A 6,000-nucleotide genomic window follows, 5' to 3' on the forward strand; every position below is an offset into this window, starting at 1 on the left:
GCACCAGTTTCCCACAGACTCAGCTGAAAACTTGGACTCTGGCAGATGATTTCCAACCAGTCACTCCCTCTGCTTAATGGGATGCTGACTGACACAAGTTTTGCTTCTCAGAGTGAGATTTCCTCATCCTTCCTTTTGTCTCCTCCTTTTGTTATAGGAAAGGAGTCTGGATCCAGACCCCAAGAGAGGGTTCTTGGATCTCGTGCAAGAAAGAATTCAGGGCAAGTCCATAGAGTAAAGTGAAAGCAAGTTCATTAAGAAAGTAAAGGAATAAAAGGATGGCTACTCCATAGACAGAACAGCCCCAAGGGCTGCTGATTGCCCATTTTTATGGCTATTTCTTGATGAAACACTAAATAAGGAGTGGATTATTCACACGTCCCCTTTTTAGACCACATAGGGTGACTTCCTGTCGATGCCATGGCATTTGTAAACTGTCATGGCGCTGGTGGGAGTGTCGCAGTGAGGACGGCCAGAAGTCACTCTCGTTGCCCTCTTGATTTTGGTGGGATTTGGCCAGCTTCTTTACTGCAATCTATTTTATCAACAAGGTCTTTATGACCTGTATCTTGTGCCAACCTCATATTTCATCCTGTGACTTAGAATGCCTTACCCATCTCGAATGCAGCCCAGTATGTAGGTCTCAGCCTCATTTCACCCAGCTCCTATTCAAGATGGAGTTGCTGTGGTTCAAAGGCCTCTGACACTTTCTCTTACTGTTAATAATCAGAATTGTTTAACTTTTGTTTTAAAATGAAAGAAGGTCACCATTTAAAATGTGCCAACCTCTTCTCTATCCTACAGATAGCAAGTCTTCCTGGAGGTGTCCCTTGCTCTGGGAAGAATCATTTTAATGTAAAGTAAATGAGTAAGTCCACAAACTACTCCACTGATGGATTGGAGTGGACTGACTAGGTTCTGTTGGCAGGAAAAGACCCGAAGTGTCCTGAAAGGGGAACTCACCATGATGTCAAGGAGGGTATGAAGAAGTGTAATCCAACTCTACAACAGCCGAGTGGCACAGAGGTGGTTTGGGTGTGGGGTGTGACTGGGCCTGCAAAGTCCTCTAGGCCCAGGCATTGACAAGTTGTTGGGGGAAATGGCCTGGCAAAGAAATGCAACCCAAGGGCTGTGGGCCTTCAGAGCCAATCACATCCTCCCCTGAAGAACCACTCAGTGCAAAGATCCAAGCCGGCAGTGGCATCATCACAGGAGAGGAGGCTGCACCGAACTGTCACCATGTGGGTCTGCAGTGAGGCTGTTACAAGAGTGAGAGCAGCTCCTACCTAGCAGACTGGTCATAGATATCCACCTAGCAGATTGATTTTCTCTCCAAAAGGTGTTTATTACCAGAACTGAGTAATTTGGGCAATTTAGAGGGAGGGATTTGATACCCTGACAATCTCTAGAAGTTCAAGTCAGGTTTAATTTGAAAAATGAAAGGATGTGGCTTTATTTGCAGCCAGGGTGGGACCCCACAAGAGACCACAGAATTCATTTAGTTCTTATTTTGCAAAGAAAAACTAATCAAGTCCAGATTAATCTCCCATCACAAAGCAAGTGGTGGGTTGAATTCATATGGAAGGACACAGACAGGACTGCAAACCTAGTGTCTTTTCTAGTGTCCAAACTTGTAACTCCTCCTAAATGCAATGCTTTTTATATTATTTTTTTTTAATTTTAAATTGTCTGAGATTTAGGAGATTTCAATTGTCTGAGATTTAGCTCCTGCTTTGGAATTTAGAGACTAAGCCTGTATTTCCAGTTTCACCCTTAGAGACATATGTTGTTAGGTTTCTTCTAGTCTCCACTGCTGGGAGAACCTAGAGGTTTCTTGGTGAGATAACTATAGACCTGAATCTCTATTTTTGACCCTAAGCCTGGACCTTTCTCCTGAACTCTGCTCCTTTACCAGTGCTGCATATCTACTGGTGATCCACAGGCCCTTCAAAATCAACACGGTCAAAACCTAGTGTGTTAGTTTGTCTCTACCCAACCAGCCTCCTCTTCCCAGACAAGATCCTGTTACTCCTCCAGGCTTCTCTGGGGAATGGCACCACCAGCCTTTCTTCTCAGCCATACAGAGCCCTACAGAATTCCAGCTCCTAAAAAATTATTATTATTATTATCATTGAGTTAGAGTTTTCCTCTGTCATCAGGCTGGAGCAGAGTAGCATGATCTTGGCTCACTCCAACCTCTGCCTCCTGGGTTCAAGTGATTCTCCTGCCTCAGTCTCCTGAGTATCTGGGACTACAGGCGTCCGCCACCTTGCCCAGCTAATTTTTGTATTTTTGGGAGAGATGGGGTTTTGCCACATTGGCCAGGCTGGCCTTGAACTCCTGACCTCAGGTGATCTGCCCGCCTTGGGCCTTCCGAAGTGTTGGGATTACAGGCGTGAACCACCATGTCTGACCCTAAAAAATTATTTTATCTCCTCTTCTCCATTCCCATTGCTCCTGCAGTACTTTAGGATTTTCTCATCTTCTGCCTGGACTGCATTGTCTCCTAGGTGGTCCACTGGCTTTTGATCCCCTTCCAAATCTTTTTCCTCACTGCCACCGTGATCTTTTGAAAACCTAAATCTGATCATGTTACTGCCTTCTACAGCTCTCTTTGCTGTCCGGATAAACTCCATGCCTCTTAGAGTTTGAAGTGCAATGTCTTCTCTTCTCTCAGTTAGGTTTTGTTTCTCAGGGTTCACCAGCCCCCTCCTCTACCGTCCTCCCTAGACTCTATGACCCAGCCACCACAAGCCCTTAGAGACCCTTTCACTGATCACCTCTTTTTTAGGCCCCTATTCTGTCATTATTTTTACCAGAAAGGGGTCCCTACCCAGACCCCAAGAGAGTGGGGGACGTCACGCAAGAAAGACTCCGGGTGAGTCCACGGGGTAAAGTGAAAACAATGTTATTAGAAAAGTAAAGAAACAGAAGAATGCCTATTCCATAGGCAGAGCAGTGGTGTGGTCTGCTCGACTAATTATACTTATAGTTATTTCTTGATTATATGCTAAACAAGGGGTGGATTATTCATGACTTTTCCGGGAAAGTGGTGGGCAATTCCTGAACCTGAGGGGTCCTCCCCGCGTTAGACCATATAGGGTAACTTCTCGATGTTGTTACAGCATTTGTAAACTGTCAGGGCACTGGTGGGAGTGTCTTTCAGCATGCTAATGTATTACAATTAACAAATAATGAGCAGTGAGGACGACCAGAGGTCACTTTCATGGCCGTCTTGGTTTTGGTAGGTTTTAGGCTGCTTCTTTACCTCACGCTGTTTTATCAGCAAGGTCTTTGTGACTTGTATCTTGTGCCGACCTCCGATCTCATCCTGTGACTTAGAATGCCTAAGCTCCTGGGAGTGCAGCCCAGTAGGTCTCAGCCTTATTTTACTCAGCCCCTATTCAAGACGAAGTTTCTCTGATTCAAATGCCTCTGTCATTATGAGTTGCCTGCCCTGGAAACGTCCTTCTGCTTTCAGCCTGGTGACACCTTATGGCTTTGAAGTCTCAGTTCAAATGTCATCTCCTCCACGAAGCTTTATCTAACCTTTCGTTTCCACAGGGTGAAAAGAAACACTCTAGTTTTTGTTTTCCAATGGAACCCTGTTTCTATCCCGACACTGCTAACATTTCAGGGCAATTATTTCTTCCATGTCTGTCTTCCCTTATGATATTGAGGACAGCATGATGGTAAAGAGTATTTCTTATTTATCTTTGATTTTCTAATACCAAACACAGGACCCGGCATATGGTAGGCACTTGGTAAGCATTTATGGAAGGAAGGAAGGAAGGAAGGAAGGAAGGAAGGAAGGAAGGAAGGAAGGAAGGAAGGAAGGAAGGGAGGGAGGGAGGGAGGGAGGGAGGGAGGGAGGGAGGGAGGGAGGGAGGGAGGGAGGGAGGGGAAGGGACAGAGGGAGGGAGGAAAACATATATTGTCATAATGCATTATAGTTCCATTTTTTTTCCATTTTTTATTACTTCCAGAAAGAAAGGCATGTGGTTAAACTTTGATCACAATTTCTATAAAACGTGTTCTATAGAAACTCTTTCTGTAAAACGAAGTGAACCTAACAACCAAAGGCAGTTCAGATATTCAATTAGTATGTTAGAAAAAGGTAAATATTATTTTGTTCTCATATTGTATGATGTGGCCACTGGTAAGATATCTCAATTTTTTTTTTTTTTTTTTTTTTTTTTCGTGACAGAGTCTCACTCTGTCACCCAGGCTGGAGTGCAGTGGTGCAATCTCAGCTCACTGCAACCTCCACCTCCCCGATTCAAGTGATTCTCCTGCCTCAGCCTCCTGAGTAGCTGGGTCTACAGGCATGTGTCACCATGCCTGGCTAATTTTTGTGTTTTTAGTAGAGATGGGGTTTCACCATGTTGGCCAGGATGGTCTCAGTCTCCTGACCTTGTGATCCGCCCACCTCGGCCTCTCAAAGTGCTGGGATTACAGGTGTGAGCCACTGCACCCAGCCAAGATAGCTCAATCTTAAGACTAAAAAAAAAAAAATCTGTTGTGACTATAATGAACATTGGCCATGCTTCTGGCTGTCCAGATGCCGAATTCCCCTATGTATAAGTCTTCTGGAGAGGCAGGGCCCTCATCCTCTATAGTGGCTACAGAGTGGGGTACCCGTATTCCCAGCATCCCATACAGCCAGGGCACAGCCGCCTGTATGCACAGCACTCACCAATTACATGTACCCATAAGGAGCAGGGGCTGGTGACATTCAGATGTGAGAACAGAGAGTAGTTCTTGGTGGTGGCAGTGGTACTAGCAATATCTGAGTCCAGCACCGGCAGCCGGGCAGAACACATTGACTGGTGGGAACCAATAGCACAGCAGTGTCCTCACTGCCTATTCTCCAGATGAATGTCAGCCAAGGATCGGAGGCATTGTATCCCTTTGTTTCTGCCCAATTCCCAAGCCTGCTCCTCCAGCTGTCCTAGTGGTTCTCTGAGTCAACTAATATAGTTTCAATAATTTCCTTTTATGCTTACAGTCCTTTCTGTTGCAACTAACAAACCCAAAAGATCCAGGAACTCTTTGGTAGTTCATAAATGCTTCTGGTTTTAGCTATTTGTACCACCAGTGTGCATGATTTACATGAGTCCAGGTGATAAAATATCTCATTCACTGGTGAGTCAATGGTTAGTACATTCTACATTATTAGAGGAATTTTTCTAGGCAGATTATTTGCCATTTGTATTTTTAGTGGAGACGGGGTTTTACCGTGTTAGTGAGGATGGTCTCGATCTCCTGACCTCGTGATACGCCCGCCTTGGCCTACCAAAGTCCTGAGATTACAGGAGTGAGCCACTGCGCCCGGCCCTAGCTTTCTTGCTTTAAATCACATTCTTCTGTGCACAGTGCCTGGTATATGATAAGTATTCAATAAATACTTGCTGAGTGCTGAGTGGACTAATAAATAACTTTTTAAAATCCAAGAGACTATTAACTAATTTTTACTATGTCAAACTGGTACTGTTAAGATAACCCTACACAAAGAAGAGGACAATTTAGATGGGTTTTAGAGAGCCTCTTTCTACATGTGATTTGATGATGAACCCACTCAGAGCAAAGCTTGCTGATATTCTAGTAACCGGTTCAATTCAACAAATATTTATTGATCCTTATTGATCCTTTCCTGGAGGTGCTCACAGTCAAGTTGGGGTTCTTCCATTTGCTTTCTGTGACTCCTGGCCAAACTCTTAATCACTGTGATTCTGAGTTTCCTCATTGATACAATGGAGATGATAATTTTTCCTTAAAGGGTTGTTACCAAAATCAGAATGTTAACAATGCCCATTTCTTTTTGACTTTATTATTCCTGTTTCTACTTGCAGAATCTTCTCCTGAATTTAGTTCAAAATACTCTGCATTATGCACTGAGTGAGTCACAGTCACTGTGGTTACAAATGTGGAAAAGGCATGTGTGTCCTCTCAATGAATTTACAATGTCATCAAGGAGATAGATGGGCTGAGGGATCAGTA

This window comes from Macaca nemestrina, chromosome 5, assembly GCF_043159975.1.
Source record: "Macaca nemestrina isolate mMacNem1 chromosome 5, mMacNem.hap1, whole genome shotgun sequence".
In the NCBI taxonomy this organism is placed as follows: Eukaryota; Metazoa; Chordata; class Mammalia; order Primates; family Cercopithecidae; genus Macaca; species Macaca nemestrina.